Below are 20,137 nucleotides of genomic sequence, written 5' to 3' on the forward strand. Positions count from 1 at the left end.
ATGAGCCAAGGCAGACCCAGGGTCAAAATAGAGACTTGCCAATATTTTATGGTGACTTTCAGGCCCATAAGTACATATGGGGATGTTGACAAAACAGAAGAGAGGAAGCCTATGTCATCCCACCTGTGAGCCTTTCCCAACTGTCTTCCATCTTCACCTTCCATAGAAGGGTGAGCTTCAGGAGGACTACTGGGAGACTTGGCAAGATTCATGGCTGGGAACCCAAAGCTACTTTTATTGGACATAATTATTTTTAAGTACCTGCTTTGCAAGAATGTGGTGGGGAAACCAAACTAAATGAAACAGAGGCTTCCTATTTTTAAGTGCCTTTCATGAGTCAAATAAGATCATGTGATTCTTGCAATTTCACCACATGAAACCCTCTATCCAACCACCCAACTTTTGCTGCTCAAATACTGAGTACCTACTTTATGCAAAAACCTTTCTGACTGTGGAGTCTACTTATGGATAGAGGAAAGAAGTAATAAACAAGGTTGAAATACATTTTCAGGTGTGAGAGGGTCTGCAGAGAAGTGGAAAGCAGGGTCAGGGGAGAGACAGTGAGGAGAGGATCTATTTTTGAAGGTGTCTCTGAGGTGGCAGGTGTCATTTGAGCATTGACCTGACCAAACAGAGTGAGCTACGTAAAAGGGGAAAGAACATTCTAGGAGGAGGGGGCAATGAGGTAAAGAGTGTTTTAGGGATAGATGACCATCACTCATTAGAAACAACAGGACGATAAGTGACAGGGCTGTCTGGGACCTCTCACCCTAAGGAAAAGCAGGCAGGAGTGGATGTCCCCAACTGCCACTGACCAGCCTCATGATTTGGTACAAATTACTTCTGAAATTGTTTCCCCATCTTGGAAGTAAAGGGATAATAAGAAATTTGGGGGGACGCCTGGATGGCTCAGAGGTTGAGTGTCTGCCTTCAGCTCAGGTTGTGATCCCTGGGTCCTGGGATCATGTCCTGCATCGGACTCCCCACAGGGATCCTGCTTTACTCTCTGCCTATGCCTCTGCCTTTCTGTGTCTCTCATGAATAAATAAATAAAAATCTTTTAAAAAAAAAGAAATTTGGGGCTACTTTGGTAAAAATACTGTTTCCACGTGCGGTTTGTCCCCAAAGACTTGATGATCTTTCTTCTCTTTCATTTCCCCCAACCCTTTTTGCCCTTCAGATGAGAAAGCTATGATGGGTCATCTTTGGATTCTAATCATGGGCTCTAGTGGAAATCTCAGAGAATTCCAGTGTAAGGAGTGATGAGCTACACCATGCATTCTTTAACGAATTAGCATGGATGGAAAGTCAGTCACTCTTCAGAATAAAAGCCAGAACGAGGTGCAACAATGGAGAAAAGTCATAAAAAGGATCTTAATGTAGCAAATGGATAGTAATTATTCTGAAGAAGACCATTCTTGTCGTGAGAGAGTTCTGCTGGCAACCTCATGTCCATTTGCAGTTGAGATATCATCTTGGAAAGAAGATTGATATTAACTCTTCAAACCAGAATGTTTAGGAGACAAGGCCTGTGTTCCTGCTATACAAACATATGGAAGTCATGGGTATGAAATGTTGGGAATTCAAGAATTGTTCCAGAAAAAAAAAAAAAAAAAAGGTTTCTGTATCTTTCTTCGTAAAGGAAGACAAAATGAATTTGTGAGTTACATAGAAATACATAACTACATCTATTAATTAAATAAGACATTAAGACATTGCCTTATTTTCTTTCACTGTTTTGGGGTTTTGTCCCAAACTTGTTAGTTGCAAGAGTGCTTAAAATTTGGAACATTTGTGGATAGCTGAGTGCAAAGTGATAAAAGCACTCCTGCTGAAGGGAGACCACGGATCTTAGAAGAGAAGACAGATCATAGATCTTCATTTACTAGCTGCATGACCTTGGGCAAGTCACCAGGCTTTTCTAAACTTTGATTTCATAGCCTATAAATTAGAGGTCTCACACCTCTCCCATTTACTTCAAAGAGTGAGAAACAAATAAAAATGACAGATAGGAATAAATTTCTCTGTAAATGCCAAAGCACTGGCAAATATGACAAAGGAAAGGAGGAGAAAGAGGAAAAAGAACTAGAAGATGAGGTGGGAAAGAACTTGACTCTCTCATTTTAATCCTAGTTACAGTAGGGGTCTGGCTGGAGGATTTGAGCAGTGGTGGGTAGTATCCTGAGCCAACATTGTCCCTTTAGCATGCCTGCCCAGGACAGTTTCCAGAGCTGCACATGTCTCTAGAGTTTATTTATGGTCCTTTGTATCTCCATTTTTAAGGGACAGATAATCTTTGGAAGGTAGCATAATCCTTCAAACCTTACAGGGTCTCCATTGCCTACAGAATAAAGGCCAGATTTCTCCAGAGTTTTAGGGCTGCATGGTTTGTTATTAATCTCCTTGACTAACATGATTTTACTCTTTCTGATCCTTCTTAAGACATGGCATTCGCTCCAATTCACCTAAATGCAGGAAAGATGGTGAGAGGGGACTGGTGACAGGGCTGGATTCCAAAATGTTCCCACAGACATGGAGGAAGAATTGGCCCAAGTCTGCCCTAGAAGCGGGGTACAAGCTGGGAAGTGAGTGATGGAAGACAAGGAAAGGTATGCAAAATCCAGTGCAGTTGTTCTATGGAAACTCATTCTCTTTTTTTGTTTGTTTGTTTTTTGTTTTTTGTTTTTTGTTTTTTTGGAAACTCATTCTTGAGATTCTCTCAAAAATCCTAGGAGAGAGGCACTGTTTTTTCTAGCTTAGCATAAAAGAACAGAAGTCCAGAGCATTGAAATGGCTTTATCAAGCTCCTCACAGGTGCAAGTGGACCTAGAATCCTGATCCTCAGCTCACACACTGCATGAGGTTCTCTGTTGGCCACATGCAGCTAGGAGTCAGGCTGAAGACAGCGTCCCCGCTGCAGGGTTTGGGGTACAAAGCAGAATTGTATGCAGTGGGAGCTGGATCCTGCAGCGATATGATGTTCATGGAAGGTCAGTCTGGAAGTAGTCAGGAACTGAATTATAATGACAGCAATGGGACAGCTAAGAAGAGGCAGATGCAAGAAATGTACGGAGCAAGGACCATGCAATGAAATGGTCAAAGGTGAAAGAGAGGCCAAGGAGGTATGAATGCTCTAGAAATTCCATGTGCAGGATCAAGAAGGAAAAGCCAGACCCCATGGTACATAATGAAGAACACTACAGGCACAAGGGTGTGTGCATGTGGATTGTGTGTCACAAACGAGGTTTGGGTTACACAGAAATTTAGTGTTTTTCTGGAGATCACAGTGCTCCCTAATCCTGAGATCAATATTTGCTTCTGAGAATGAAAATCATCATATCCACCACATACAATGGGTGGGGTAGCCGTCTGTGGACACCAACCCAGCAAGCCCTAAATGTGCACTCGAGTTTGGGTACAGCTCAAACCCAAACCAAGGAATCAGCAATAATGTCTGACAATTAGGGTTGGAATGAAGTGAGTATTTAGGAAGTGGGTTCTTGGTGGCCTTTATAATGTTTACCAGGAAAAATCTGTCATGATTAGCTGACAGGTGAGCAGCCCAAGACACAGAACTGGGAAGTCAGCCAACTAGACCTGGTGGTCTGATCCATAAGAACTGTCCCAGCAGAAGCAGTCCTTGGCCCAGAGTTTTTCTCAGTGGTGATACAGGTGTGAGGCTGTCCCGCTCAGATGTCAGAACCGCCCACTCACTGCCTGTGCCCCAAGGGTGCTCACCCAACAACCTTTGAGCTTCAGTGACTTTCTTGGTACAGCTGCCTATGGAGAGAAAATATTTGGGTCAACATGAGGATTTTGTCCCTGTCAGGTCTGTTTTTCATTGAAACTGATTCAGTGAACATTTTGGTAGCTAAACATCTAGCTTTTCAAGCTCGGTTAGTAGGAATCCAGATATGAGGGATGAGTTGTCTCCTCTAGCCTGATAGAGTTCCTCCGTATGCCAAGGTGAATGGCAATTTCTGGTTTGGGATCATGTAGCATTGAGCTGCTTCTAGAAATATTCCTCAGTAGCCACATGCTTTTCTCTCAGATGATAACACTCCGCAGTCTCTCACCTGCTAGGGCTGGTTCACCTCATGTGAGTTCCTTATGGGCAGATCCAGGTCATGCATGTTTAAAGTCTGCCTTCCAGACAGGAAGCACTTTGCAAAGGAGAGAATGAATGAAAGAACAATTTGCTCACTTTTTGGTCTATGGAGGTTCTAATTCTGGTCATTTAATTTTCTGTGAAGTATTTTTTTCTAAAGCTTTGCTTCCACCAGAAGAAGCCCTGGTACAAGCAAGAGTGTTTTTATAAATGTTTCACTGTGCTCAAGCCACACGGCCTTTTATTAATGACACTTCCAAGCTCTGTTATTGTGTTCAAATTGGCAAAGGGGAGTTCTGTGCTAGCAGAATGTAATTCAAGAACCAATAAAAGTTGATTACATACATATGAAACGTATGGACTCTGGGTAGGAGTCTTGGATAGATTACAAAGCGGGTGTCATGTTTCATCTTCTGCATGGGGTTTTATGGGAGGCCCACATGAAGCCACAAACATCTCCGTCGTCCCTTTCACTAAACATCATATAAACAGAATCATGTTCTTATTCAAAAATACATCTGCAAGATCACGGTTCAGAAAGAGGTCCAGATTTTATATCAACTTTAACTCTAAACGAGAGAATCTTACAAGAAACTCAGTAATTAATTAGGAGGTGCAATAGGTCATCTTTAACTATGAACAATTAGAATAAAATAGACTGTTCGTTCCCTGATTGGAGATGTGGCAGCTGGAGCTACATGATCTTATGTAACGATGAGCTTTTTTTTTTTTTTTTAACTTTAAAATACATGCAAAAATAAAGCCATGTTTCCCTCTCCCCACCAGCCCTGGATTATAACATCTACTGATAAATATTTTTGAGAAGTTCTGTTTTGTTGTCCACAGCAAAAGAAAATGCCTGAATACTCCCTGGTTTTTCTCTGGTGCCTTGGCCACAGAAACATCCAAGCCTTGTTCCTACCCGTGTTGAAACACAGCCACCTCCGGGTAGCGACACGGCAGCTGCTTGCCAGCCCCACAGCACAGCTGGTTTTGAACAGGAAATGAGGGAGACCTTCTCCAGGGAAAAGTATAGGGAGTTTTTGGTGAGCAGAATGCAATTACCCTGGCTGGAAGTGTGCCAGGTTAGGATGGTACACTCCTGACTGTTGCAAAGGCATCGTGGGGCTCTCTCCCACGTAGACTGTGTCTTAAACAGAAGACAGCCTGAACATATAATTATGATCGTCTTAATCACTATCAGGTAATTATGATGATGTTAATAACTATCATAGTTTTCAATAAAGAGTCTGTAACGTTTTCAGGTTGAGAAGGAAGACCAGTGGCCACAACAGTTGAAAACAATGAATTCATAACAAATGATGGATCGGTAGGGGCAGCATTATCTGGATTAACTCCTTCAAAATTACTGATGGGCCCGTGGCCGTTCTGCTGGTCAAAATTTGATCTGCTCTTGTCAATGTGGGAAGCAGATGAGACCCAGGGCACCATGAGTTCCTTCTGGAGCTGGCATTCACTTCGGAGTTCCACAAAGCCTTTTTCCAGCCACTTCCTCTGTGCCCTCATGGCACATTTGATAAGGCATTTGAAAAGATTTGTGTTTTGTTATCCCCAGTTTACAGGCGGGAACACTGAGGCTTGAAGACATAAACAGACTTTGCAAGCCTACGTGGGTAAGTGTCAGAGCAATTATACCACCTTAGCCCCTACACTTCACCGTCTTCCAGAGAACACTTGAATCATGCACATCATTCTTCCCTCTAGAAATGCTAATTTATGTTTCTCAACATATTTTTAGTGCCGAGTTTCAGAATTATGTAAGATGTAGTTTTGAAGTTGGAGCCATCAAAAAGTTCAATCATGACTAGTTGTCTAGAAAATATATTTGATAATAAAAATTCAGTTCAAAAAAATGGATTACATAATCCATTTTGCTAAACATAGCCCGCAAGAATCTAATGAGAGTCAACTCTGAAATCAATCACTCGAGAAGCTAAATTGTTAAAGTTCTTGTGAAGTAGTTTCTTGATAAATGGCATTCTTTGACGGAGCGGCTGGGTAAATACGGTACACTCATGATTGATCCTCAAGAATCTTGAGTTATTTTTAAAAGGATATTTCATTTTGATATGGATATGCGGTTGCAAAGAATGACACACAGGGATTCAAATTCTAGTTCCATAAGTATCTAAATGACCTTGGACCTGGCCTTTCATTCTGGAGTAGATGTCAGGAGGTGGAATAGAGTTGACATTACATGTGTAGCTAAGGGATGATTCAGTGACATGTAGGAAAATGCCCAGGCTGACATCTACCACACAGTATGTGTTCCAGAGCTTAATAAAATTATTTCCAGTAGTTATGTATAGTTATCTACCCTCAATACAAATGAAATACTACAATAACTTGCAGGACATCCTTCTCAATAAATATATTTACTTTCAAGGTAGTCCTTGGAGATTTAATTCGGATTTTCAAATGAAAGGTTGAATGAACCTAACCATACTTAGGATGTACAGATGCAAAAATCATTTGTGAAAATAAACAGGACTATAGCAGAGAACTGTTTCAAATGATCAGAGGTCCAAATCCTTGAATCCTATAAAAACTAGTCTCTTTCTGTTTGATTGATTTTTTTGTCTCATCCATTTCTTTACCTACTATTTGTTAGATGCTACAGGATGCTAGACAGTGTGCAAGGTGATGACAATATGAATTTTTTTTGAAAATTAGATAAAATTTTTAAAGATTTAAAAATTTTTAAATTTTAGGGGCAACTGGGTGGCTAAATTGGTTAAGTATCTCCCTTTGGCTGAGGTCATGATCTCAGGGTCTTGGGATCGAGTCCCATATGGGGTTCCCTACTTGGTGGGGAGTCTGCTTCTCCCTCTCTCTCCACTCCTGCCACCTGCTCATCCTCTCTCTCTTTCTCTCAAATAAATAAAATCTTTAAAAATAATAAAGAATTAAAAATTTTAAAGATAAAAAGTATACTCTTCGATCTCAAAAGACAGAATAACTGAGACAAAGTATTTCATACAATAATTATATTTCTTTGTAAATGATGGTAGCTTAAGATCAAATTCTCTTGGAGAGTCTATTAAGTTTGGAGATAATTTCCAGTACCCTGAATCACCACTAATCCTTGGTTACCAATCACAGGCTAAGATAGGCAAAGATAGTGCTGGATGGTAGATCAGATGTCCTAGGTCTTCCTTATGGGCTTGACCTCGGGCCCCTCTAGCTCAGCTCGTAGAATTTCCGCATAAACCCGGGAATTCTATGTGTAAACAAGGAGATGCTGTTTTCTGATATAAACATTGGGAATACATCTGCTTACTTGATATGATATCTGTGAGAAATAAATGGGACATTTTGATTCAAGTATCCATTACTATGTAAGATTCAAAGTCATTGATGCGAACATACCCGTACCTCATCTCTGTAGGGTTCAACCATGAATTTAACCCGATGTGTAGGTGAAGTTCATGAATCCATTATTATACTTCACAATATAGGCAGTGCTCCATATTAAGACTAGAAGGGGAAAATATCTTCAGGGCACTGCCAATTCAGAGTTGTCACCTCGAGCATCTTGTCTCCTTCTCATGATGGCAGATAAAAGGAAATGAGAGGAAACAATATAGCAAAGGAAGGGAGGGAGAAAAAAGGGGATGAAAATTGAGAAACTGGAAGGTTCCCGAACACCAATTGAAATCTCGGTGCACAATTAGACATCACTATTTTCAGCATACCGATTTCAGATCTTCTTGCCAATTAAACTGGCTGCATATGTCAACGGGTTTCTACAGAATCATGTTTCTGCTTCTTGACAAAGCTGTAGGGACCTACCTATAAATATAGTATCTAAATTTCTTCCTTTTTATTGTACAACTTATGACCTTTAGGAAAATTTGCAATGTTGATTATCCATTTCATTTAAAACTAGAGTCATAGCTAATTCTTGAAGCATTTTTGGAAGCTGAAAAATATAGTCTGGCTTAATTTGCAGAATGATTTTGTTGAATCTCCAAATAATATTTTGTATTGAGTAGATTATGACACAGGGCTTAGTAAGAGGTTAGGATGTACTGTAGCAGACTCACTGTGTGATACTGGGAAATCACTCGTGTTTTTAGTTTTCCAGTGAAGGGACTGGACCATAGGCTCTTTTAGCTGTATGATTCATTAGTCACAGGCAGTGTCTTTGGTCCTGACTCACAAAGTCATTATTGGCTCCAAAACAATTTTCATAATTATTTCTTCATTTCATGAGAGAATGAATGTCAGGCTACAAAAAATGATTGGCAATCACTTCCTAACCTATGAAATATTGGAGGGTGTGTTTCCTCTTATTTCCTCAAAGTAAGGGACTGTCTATGGCTTTATGGCATTTTCATAGATAGGATTGGTCTCATCACAATCACTGAGGCAACATTCACAGTAACAGGAGTGCACACACATGTGCACAGACACACCTCTGGAGTTAGTGATGTGGTGGGGGCATTTCCTTACCTTTATGTTCTTGAGCGTATTAGGGATCAACACTCGGCACGTGATTGTGATATTTCTATTAGGATATGGTGGGTTGAGGACATTCTATAAGACTTGGAAACGGGGCTTACATAACACACATAATTTACATACTGTCTTTTGTGCCAGTGAAAGAGATCACATATCAGATGTTGGGCCCTTGAAAAAGCCATCAAGCTACTTTGCATTTCACTACTCCCTTCTAATAATTCCTTCCAGAGCCCCCAAGAATGGAGAGTTGGAGGCTGTCTTTCACATCAGGCGGCAAGCCACACCCCTGCACCCTTACCGTGAGAGTGCACCATATTTTTCATTTCTTCAACTTGCATTGGCAATCTGTTTTAGCATAATTTACACATTTACACATTTTAGAGAGCAAGGCACAGTCATGCAACTTAATTCCAAAAAACATAAGCACTGAAGGCTGCCTCTGCACATTAGCTTTGCAAAGCATATGAACGACTTTGTCGAAACCGGGTCCAAGGCACACGCTTATTTGGAATCCGCGTCAAGGAGTACCTGCTGTTTGTCATTTCCCAACCCAAATTTTTCTGGAGTGGTCACCTGTAATCCTATTTGGTTGACTTTTAAAGGTTGGTTTGGGATCAGTAAGCCTCCACCCTGGGTTCGGCCTGCCTCCCGGATCTGCTGGTTCATTGGCATCCTGCAGACACCAGGAATTCTACTGAAGAATGTACTTCGAAGTGTCAAGGAAGCAGATTTTGCCCAACTCTGCTATTAAGAGTAATTTGACTGATTCATCCTCCCACACTGACTATTTCTTTTAAATGGGCTTATAAAGCTCAAAGGGAAACAGAGCTGGTGCCTCTGAGCCAGACTGAAAACCTTTGGAATTGTACAAAATTGAATACAAGTTTCATCTCTTCTCTTTCTGGCCTGATGACCTTGGAGTGGACTGTACTCCTCGGGGATCCCATTTTAATTTCTATAAAGAGAAGGGAAAGGAGTTCTTTAACCATCTTGTGGTAAGGGATTCATGAGAAAAGACAAGGAGAGCTCACCTTCACAGGGAACCCGTTGGTACCAGCCGTCTTGCCTCCACTCCCCAGTGGGAGGCAGTGATCTCCCTGGAAAAAGAAGAAAGAGGGCTCGGCATAGAACAGTGTGTCTTGCCTCTCTCTAGAGGATGGCTCCTCTGACAGGCACTGTGTGTGACCCCCTCTGACAGGTGTCTTGGTACACAGAGTAATTGAGTTTCCCCTCCTCTTCAATTGGGCTGCTACCTTAAAAGTAGTGATTAAAACAGATTTACTGGAGGGCAGGATGACATTTATATGGACCAGAGGCATTTTCCTGTTCATTTTGTTTGGGGAGTAACCTTTCTGAAAGGGTAGATTTAATTTAGGGAACACTTCATTAAGCGGGCCCGGTCACTACCGTTAGGGGGAATATTCTTACAATGAAACACGCCATCAACCCAGAGGACGGGCTCAGTCTTAACAAATCTGACAGTTAAGGGAATTGAGGATTTGGGGAGAGGGAGCAAGCTTCTTTGCCTCGGTGGTACTTGCACTTCTTTCTTGTGTTCTTTTCTTTTCTCTCCCCCCGCCCCCTTTCTGGTTTTGAATAATCGGTGGTGCAGGAGTACCTGCTTCTGACTGCTGGCAATTGCTGATGGAAGTATAAATGATTAGGGCCCTGTAAATGGAGATACTGTGGGTGCTATGATTAGGGCCCTGTAAATGGAGATACTGTGGGTGCTAATCTGTACATTGAAATTGTTCAAAGAGTGATTGCTTGTTCCCCTTTCCACCAAATCCCCCTTTCAATTCTTAGAGCTATTTTGAGATCTTTTAGGTTTGGTTGTTCCTGGGCTCTTCTTTGAGGGAACTTAAGTGGCTAAAAACTTCAAGGAATGAGAGGGGACTTCATTAACTCAGAAAACACACACAGCCTGGGGGGATAATGCACATTTAAACAAAAGCAGCATTTGTTGACCAAACCTTTCCTTTTTGAAACTTATGGAGGCAGAGCACAAAGGTGCTTGTCAATGACCCCAGGGTGGTCTTTGGCAGGTCCTCTGGCAGGAGAAGCTTTTCCCTTTGTTTTCTGGACATACTGCTGTTTTCTTTGCTTCTTTCAATAATCTCCTGGCTGCTTTCTCTGGGTTGCATAGTTGAGTGTTCTCTTAGGGCTAAAATCTCAAAAAAAGACTGTTTTAAACCAAGTTCTCAAACATCTCTTGTTTTTGTCCTTTAACACAGAGTGTCTATCCAAATACCAAGGGCACCCTCCAGCAGCCCTCCTCTGGCAGAGCACAAGGCTGGTCCTATGAAGTCATCAAAATTCCAGGCGTAAAGATGCCCTAATTCAGTCGTGCTTAGAATCTAGTGCGAGCTGCCTTCAATTGTATGCAAAAAAAGCGTGTCGTCCCTGTTTCCATGAAATATTTCCTGGACTCGGTATACTTCTCCAGCGGCATGCAAAATGTTACCGGTCTTCTAACAACGCCGTCTACCATGTATGATGAAGCGCCCTGGTTTTGTAGCATTGATTGGCTAGGAAACATCCTGGATACAAGCTTTTAAATTTCTTGATGGATTGAGGTATTTTTAAAAATGAATCTGTTACTCGGTGTATGTTTTAAAAATTATTCCAGGCAAGAGTTACCATTTTGTTTTTCATTTTTCAATTTGCAGAGACTTAAAAAAAAAAGTCTTGGAATAGAGGGGATGCTGTGAACAGGCCCTCTTATGTGTTAGTTGCAGGAGGGTAAATTGGTATAATTTTTATGAAAGGCAATTTGCCAATATGCGTCAGGAACATTAAATATGTTGGTACCCTTTGGCCTAGTTATTCTATTTCCAGAAATCCATTTTAAGAAAATAATCCAACATAGAAAGGCATTTTCTGTGAATTGGTTTATTTAAGCATTACTGTAATCATGAAAATAAAAAAAGAGGAAACTACAAAATGCCCCCAAACAGGTGAATAATTAGGTAAAATACTATATATACATATTATTAGGTTATGTAGATAAATACATTTTAATGATATATAAAAATGTTTATTGATGAGGTTAAGGGCAAACTGCCACGAACGCCACTCTATAAAATGTCTATGCATACAAGATGACGAAAAGAAATCCCACCAAAATGTTTATTATCAGGTATCATCTTGTCTTGGGTTTACAGGCCACTTTTTCCTCTTTCCTTATACATTTTTGTATCCTAAGCATATAAAAGAATTAAAAACATTCTTAGCAGTAATCATAATTTGGCCAAAATTGTGTGTGTGTGTGCATGTGCGTATGGGTGAAGAAATGTTTTTTGTAGAAAAATAAAATATGTCTAGCAAGAAAGAGGAAACAAAGAAATAGTTGGGCTGAGTTCACATTTTTCAAACCAACTTGTGCTTCTAAAATAAAATTCTGCCTCTCCACACACTGGGTTCCTGGAAGCTGACCAAAATCTGCACAGTAATATTAACTCCACTTAAAAAAAGGAAGAGAACATATTGAACTGCATTCACTTATGGTCTGGATGCTTGGAAGAAATCAGTTGGTGAGTACCAAAGTGATGACATGCATGTTTCTATTTGCATTTTGAAAATTGACAGATAATTGAAAAGAATCAGCATACGAAATTTCTCAGAGGAAGCAAGCTGAAAAGCCAGAAGAACCTTGCCCATGGAGCATCCTGTGCCCAAAGTCTGGTTGCAGAATGTTCTAGAACTGTATACCTCTAGTTATCATCAGAAGCGTTCTCTGTTGGCTGGGGGCTGGGAAAACCTTCCTCTGCTGTCCAACCAATGCAACAACGCTTCTCTCTATTCAGCACTTCCTCCAGTGATGCTTGCTGTGAAATTGCAGAGACTCTACCTAGGAAATCAGCAAACAGCAAGCCATCTTGGTGCCTCTTGGAATATCCTTGGAGATACCATGGGGAACTGTCTTAGTAGACATTAATGTTTTATTTATTAATTAGGTTATTTAATATAGATTTTATTTATTTATTTGAGAGAGAGAGAGAGGGAAGAAGGGAGAGAGTACAAGCAGGGGGAGGGTTCGGTGGGGGAGAAGCAAACTCCCTGCTGAGCAGGCAAAAAGGATGCAAGGCTAGACCCCAGGACCCGGGATCAAGATCTGAGCCCAAGGCAGTGGCTTAACTGACTGAGCCACCCAGGCGCCCTTGGGTTTTTGTTTTGTTTTTGTTGTTATTGTTTTTAAGTAGGAATGGCCAAGACTGGCCTGACATTAGGCAAATATTCAATACACATATTTTTTAAATCCTCACGAAGACCTAACAGCATCTTAAAGGTCATAGACATGCACAAAATCTACACTGAGAGATTTATAAAAGGAATTCCTACACCGTGCTGAAACAATCCTGAGTTTGTCCCTAATTAAAAAGAAAACCAGTCGAGGGGAGAGAGAAAGGGAGTGTGGGAGGGGATATGGGGGGTAAAAACAGGGATAGAGAGTGGAAAGAAACTTACCAAGGACAACACGCCCTTGTGGTTGAAGCCCTGTAAATTCAGACCCGAGCTACCCTGGTGAAAACAGAAATCCAAATTTACCGCCTCACGCTGCCACCCCCAGGGCCAGGGTAGGGGTGCCGCAAAGCAAACAGAGTTTATCTGAGAACAGAGCGGCATGTCTGTACTTTCGTGTTCCAGTCTCCCACAAAATGTATTTATTTAACAAATGTCACCCAAAACAGCTTGGTAGCAGATGAGGTTTATTTAATGGCAGTAAAACAGGTGAAACATTCCCTACATTTTTCGTCTCTGTTTATGTTTCTATCAAAAAAAAAAAAATTGAGCTAGTTACAGCTCTTTACACACTCAAACAGAGCCGTGGTATATATTTGGGAAGTCATGCAAATTTCACTTAGTAACCGGCTTGGAAAATACACGTCTCTCTATTTTCTCGGAGCAATTTATGATTTTTCTGCCCAGAGGACAGGAGCATCAAATCCGATTCGACTTCGTTTTACTATTATTTTATTTTATTTTTTTGGAATGCTTTCCCCTCCACGATTTGGCACCGGCTTTAGCTTCTTTTCAGCCTTTCTCTCCCTTCCGATTTTCTCTTTGCTGTGCTTGGGAGTGCCCTCTCGGCGAGCAGAGAAACCCACCCCAGCCCCTCCCCAGCCCTTTCAGCTGTAACCTTTCTACAAGTAAATGCTAATTGAAAAAGAAAGAACACCACTAATCTTGGAATTTAAATGCATTTAACAAAACCAATCTCACTCTAAATTGTTGTTTCTCCATTCCCTTTTCCCTAACAGATGTCGAGAAACTGCAATTCCTATTAAGAACACTTGACTGTTTACTCAGCACGAGAACCTCAGCCCCGCTCTGCATCAATCTAAATGCGTTTCGAGACGTCAGGCCCCCGAAAAGTGCAGACGGTTAGTTGGTTATTTTTAAATGTAATCTTCACATAAAAGAACCACAAAGAACCCTTTCACTTTGTCATCCCCTCTCCCTTTTAACGATGGCATCAAGCATCGGCATAGAAGGGAATGTTTATGACCCGTTCCATTTTAAGTCGCTTTCAGCACGAGCTGTTGGATTTGTCACACAGCAATCGGAATTTTTGGTTAAGTTTATGAAGTTGATTGGGGGGTGGGAAAAAAAAAAAAAGTGTTGTCCGATGTCCTTTGGCCCCAGTGCGGAACATCAGGTACATTTTCTGCTGCGTGTCCCTGATGGTGTGTGCACCTGTGTCTCTGGGTGCCACCGGACACAAGCCTGCAGAGGAGGCCGCAAGCAGAGGGGATGTGTGTGTGGGTCCCCGGCTGGGCCCGGATGAGATGAGCACATGTCCACATCTGAATCCAGGAAACCCTCACGTTCACTTGGCCTTATCCTCCGAGTAGCTTATCATATTTGTCATTTGTTTAAAAGCACTTGTTTAGCACTTGGCACGTAACATACATATATTGCACACGCAAGCTGCGTGGTTTTGCAGCACTGTGTTTGCACTGGGTTGTAGGGGCCCTTGTCATCTTGCCAGCACCAAGCTGCACAATTTGGAAAGATATATTTTCAGAATTCTTCGCATTTTGACATGTTTTCCCTTTCCAGCTCACTGTCCCTTTTATTAAACTTGTGAAGAATAGGAGAAAAACAAAAAACGCAGATTTAAAAAAAAAAAAAAAAGCATCAACTGAAAACTGAAGAAAAAAAAAAAGTGTTCCCTGTTTGGAATGGAACTGGGACATGTAACGTTTACTGGGCAACTGGTAATAAATCAACTCGGACAGCGGGGTACAGGGATGGGTCCCGTTGACTCCTCATGGCAACTGGGTGGCACGGCTCCGATTTGCTCCATCGTATATGTGACCAAACTGAAGATCTGAAAGTTGATTTGCCCCCAAAACTGTCCTGAAGGAGAGATCAAACCAGCGCCAAAGGGCGTGCTGTTAGCCAGACAGCGCAGGTTCCTGGTGCTGTTCCTTTATGGCATTTTCTTTGAGATATATTTAAGCACGTGTGTTAGGTTTTGCACTGCATGGTAAGCTCCTCGAGGGCGGAGGCTCGCATGATTTCATAATTGTATAATTCCCAGAGTTTGCACCCTGCAGCTATTTGTAGGTTTGGGGTCAAATGATGAATGAAGGAATTAACAAAGTTCATGTTAAAAATAAAACTGTGGTTATTTTACTGGTAGAAGATGAGTTTATTTGGGAACAGCAGACTATTGCAATCCGGGACAAACAGGCTAAGGCAAAACCAGAGGTTATGTCAAGGAACAAAAGGAAGAAATGTGAATTTATGGAGAAGAAAGAGGAAAGTGGGTGAGGTCGTTCTGAGTGAAAGTCCACTGGAGGGAAGCCGGGGTTCTGGGTGCTGAGGTTTCTCACTGGCTGAGCTGTGGGCACAGTTTCTTTCTTGTGGGAGATGCAATGTACATCTTTCCCGTGGGGCCTGTAATCGATGCTTCTTTTCGGTCGACCATTCTTCTGCGGGGTCTGTAATCGTCAGTTCTTCCCCTAAAGGATGATGAGTGGTAGGGCTCCCCCTCTGAGCCTCCCGACTCCACTTTGGTGGGGTGTCCCTTTGTTAATTTTCACGATATATACCTTTATCATCAGAGTTGCAGTCATATCTGCCTCTTGGGTGTGTGGTTTTCCAGAAAATGTTGATTTTTTTTTTTGGCCTATGATAAAAATACATGTATATGTTTCTAGGGCATTTGGGGTCCAGCCCCCAAGTCAGTTGTTGCATCTGCTTCAGATTGAGAACCGTCTTCCCTCCCAAGTCCTGAGTGATTTCTAGGCATTGGAGGTCAGCTTGTGTGTCTGTCATTCTTTGGGTGAGAACAGGGTTGAATCTGGAGACAGACAGCCCAGGCTGCCGGATGGCCCTGCACCCTGGCATCGGACGGGCCTGGGTCTGGGCTGAAATTTTAAGGAGCTGCGGAGAAATGATCTTGTCCAAGACCCAGTGTCTTCGTCGTGGATGGGTGGACGTAACAGTTGTCCCCATATTGTGGGGGACGAAATGAAGCCATTGTGGTGATGGGGTGACTTGTCCTGAAAATGGATAATAAGTCCCAGTTTAATCTGGTTGACATTATAAATTCGGGTTTCAAAACAGCTGAGCACAGAGGTTCACACAGTGTGTAGTCTGAGGCATTTCCCGTGTCCTGGCTTTCTCCTGTCTCTGGTGGAGTTTTTTTTTTTTTCCCTCTTTCTCTCTCTCTCTCTCTGGCCTCCCTTCCCTTTCTGCTTGTGTGGCTCCTCTTTCCCTGGTGACAGCTCTCTATGTCTTCTGGATCCCCCCCCCTTTTTTTGTCTTTCCACTTTCCCTGGGTCCCTTCTTCCCTCTCTTATTTGTAAGTCCCATTTTCTGGCATCACTCCCTCCTTCTCTGTGGTAGGGAAGAGTAGGGAGCAGCACCCGAGAGTGGGGCAGGAGGAAGCGTGAATCACAGCTCGCTCTGCGGGTCTCCACGAGGCCAGTCTGGCTTGGAGGTTGTCTCCGGAGCAGAATGCTAACCAAATTTCCTGTGCTGGAGACCCTTGGGCTCTCAGAATCCTTGTGCAGGGTAGGAGAAACTTGGTTGGCCCTAAGTGCAGCTGGAGGGCCCCGTGGAGGAATCCAGATTCCCTGTCCTCTCTGCTCCCGTGTCCGCAAATCTGGTTGTGCTGGGCATCGCCTTTGGGCCGTGGCCTTTGAGCCTCCTGAGAGCAGGAGCCAACAGGAGGAAGTGAATACAGAGAGGGAACAGAGGGGGAGACCGAGCAATTTAAAGGTCCTAACATCATTTACTATAATCCCTGTCATCTGTGCAGGAAGAAATGGAATCTCAGACTCACATGCAAGAGAAGGAGGAGGGGAATTCAAACCCAGGTCCCTTCAATCCAACTTTTTTTCTGTTCTCTCCCCACTGCTCCACAGTAAGTGGACAGGGGAAGGTGCGCTGAGATGATGGGAAGGAGGAGAGCACGGCCAAGGGTCTGGTGGGCCTGGCCTTTTTTTTTTTTTTAAAGATTTATTTATTTATTGATGAAAGAGAGAGAGAGAGAGAGGCAGAGACACAGGAGGAGGGAGAAACAGGCTCCATGCCAGGAGCCTGACATGGGACTCGATCCCAGGACTCCAGGATCGTGCCCTGGGCCAAAGGCAGGCGCTAAACTGCTGAGCCACCCAGGGATCCGTGGGCCTGGCCTTTGCACAGGCAACCCCAGCCTGAGCCACACGCGCTCAACGTGAGATCAAAACACAGTGTGGATTTGCCTGCTCCAGCCTGTTTCCCACGTCTACCAGCGGCAAGTGGTCGTAGAAGATCCAGGTTTGAATTCAGTGGATGCTTGTGCCTGCAGCACCCCCTGCAAACATCAAGCTGTGGATTATTCAGCTCTCTCGATTGGTTTTTGAGTAACCTTTTATTGTGGGACCTACTAGATGAAGGAACTGAGCTGAAGCTTCCTGCAGGTGTACCCTCTTCTCTTCATCCAGGGGAGAATCAAACTGAGCATAATGGTAAAAATGAAAACTTTGGGATCAGATGCACTTGTGTCTGAGTCTTTTTTTTTTTTCTTCTTCTTTTTTAAACCACATCTTATATTTCTTTGCTCTCTGTAATGACTCTGAACTTCAATTTTCTCATCTGTCCCTGCAGAGAAAGCAGTGACCTGCCGGAATCATGGGGGCTGAGCGGGAACGTGGCCATGCAGGCTTCCAGCCCCATGCCGGAGGATTTGGCTCTCCAGGAGGCGGAAGCCCAAGAAAGACACACGTTGGCACCTGCTGACTTCAGTATGGGGGTTGGTTCTGAGGGTGGGTGAACAGAGTGGAAAAAACAAGATTCAAGAATCTTCCTACATATGTAATTTCATTTCCTTCATTCAGGAGAATCAAACTGAGCCCCCACTAGGATTGAGTCATGCTTCTCGGTTTTGAAGCTGTCAGAAAGCTTGAGAAAACAACAACACAGAGACTATTACTGGTGGGCGCAGAAACAAGGAAGTTCTTAATGAGACAAAAACAGTGGCTAAGGGAGCCGGTTCTGGTCCCACTGAGCGCTGGTGTTCCCCACGCACCCCACTCTTCCTGAGCGGTGGGCCCCGCTGGGCCTGAGTGTGGGAGCCAGGAGGAGAGGAACAGGCGAGGCTGTGCACAGTGCAACGTGATTCTCCCCACCTCTGGGTAGCCTCAGAAGAAGAGATGAGAAGCATAGATCAGAAGTGAGTTAATCACAATAATTCAGATGCTATGCTCTTAGATGTTACTCCATGTTGTCCCCGTATGGAAGGTGATAGAGATTCGCATTGTGTGCCATTGCATGGGCTTTTGTAGAGTTTGGTATGTGTGATTCTCTCTGAACACTCACCCGTCACCCATGTGGCCAAGAATCCTTGTGCAAAAACTCAGCCAGACTTTGCACAGGGACTGCGACCCTTCCCTGGCATTCAGCTCTATCAACAATACAAAGGATAGAAAAATGAGCTCAGGTTTGCTCCTAGAGTCTTCCTGCCTCCCTTTCCTGTGGGAGGGAGCTCTCAGCTCAGCCACCTGCTGTTAGGTGCTCACATTCCCACTCTGTGTTTTCCTCCCACCCTTCACCTCACCTGGCCCACCCTTCACGGCCCTACCCACACTCATCCTTCATTAGGTGCCCCTTGACCCTTCAGGCTTGGGTCTGGCATCGGCAGGGTCTCCTTTCTTGTACCGACTTCTTCCCCAGGATTGCAGCTCTTTATCCCTAGATCAACTCCTCCCAACTGAGCTTTAGAGCTCCTGATGACAAGGCGGGATGCTTCTCCCATTCTCTGTTCTGTCTGGTGCAAGCAGAGTGTTATGCAAGTCAATCTGTGCACACATTAGTGTCTGTACTCAGGCCCTGCCTTGGAGTTGTCTGACCCAGGCTCCTTCACTGCACGCAGCTCTGTGCCTCAGGGGAGCCTGTGCAGTGCTCAGGCTAGACTTCCGGCCGGGCCAATTCCTTGATGTGACATTGAGCCATTAAGCAAATTATCTGTGCCTCAGTTTCCTCATCCATGAAATGGGAGGCTCATGGTGCCTATCTCCCAGGGGATTGTGAAGATTCAATGAGTTAATGCATGGAAAGCACACAAGTGGTCCTGGGCATCGTTAGTGTTCAATATAAACCAGCTTTTCAATGTATAGGATCTGAGCCAGGAGGCTTGGAGAGTCTTGGGTTCAATTCCATCATTGTGGATCGAGAGTCGCCCATTCAGAGACAGTGGGAGCCCAACGCAAAGGCGCATCTGTGTGGCTGGCCCGCGATGGGGGTCCAGCCAAGACCCCTGACTCTTTGTGACATTAAACTTTATCAGGAGTGCATGTGTGCGAGAGAGGTGGGGGAGAGAGACGTGGGGAGGATGGAGGGACAGGGAGAGAAGGCAACACCAGCCTGTTTCCAAATCTGAACAGATTTCTAATTAGGATAACATTCAGCTATTCTTATGAGAAAATATAAGGAACGGGAAACTCATCTCTGGGCCCTGCTTAGAAGTACACGGTGGTGGAAGGTAATCAAGCTTCCTTGAACCTCTGCCACTGCCTGGCTCAGAATCGGGCAGGAGCTATCTTTGTTTCCGTATCTTCTCCCGAAGCCTTGAGCAATCGCTAACAATCCTATTTACTCCGTGTACCAGACAAACACAGTTACCGCCGTCATCTCACTATTTTTATCTAATATTGAAATTTCTCTCCCTAAGAGCAGCCCTGAATATATTATGATATCTACTGAATAAATGATGTGCGTAATATACTGTGCAGAGATGGTATTTATGAAGCCAGGCTCTAACTGAAATGAAGGAATCATTCAGTTCTTATTTGAAAAGGAAATTCAATTGGATACATTTTCAAGAAAGCAAATTCATGTTTTCTTTTTCTTTTTCTTTTTTTTTAAATCCTTGCAAACTTTTAGATTCAAGGCCAATTTCTTCATATCCTTCAGTGGGATAGACAGCCCCCTGGTCTCTAGCATATTTTTCCCGCAGAGATTGAGATTTCTTCCTGGCCCTATGTGACGTGTTTTCCATTAGTACCATCATCACTATTGTTTTTAAGTGTAATAGTGTGTCAGAAACAT

The 20,137-nt window shown here is 43.2% G+C and overlaps 1 long non-coding RNA gene across 1 annotated transcript; it reads left to right on the forward strand.

Moving 5' to 3' along the window:
- Positions 1 to 12,018: 12,018 nt before the first annotated feature.
- Positions 12,019 to 18,858, forward strand: LOC144320201 (uncharacterized). The gene is made up of 3 exons (XR_013385759.1): positions 12,019 to 12,126; positions 13,855 to 13,977; positions 17,699 to 18,858. It is a non-coding gene; the product is annotated as an uncharacterized LOC144320201 (long non-coding RNA).
- The last annotated feature ends 1,279 nt before the right edge of the window (positions 18,859 to 20,137 follow it).

Source organism: Canis aureus, chromosome 9 (assembly GCF_053574225.1).
Source record: "Canis aureus isolate CA01 chromosome 9, VMU_Caureus_v.1.0, whole genome shotgun sequence".
NCBI lineage: Eukaryota > Metazoa > Chordata > Mammalia > Carnivora > Canidae > Canis > Canis aureus.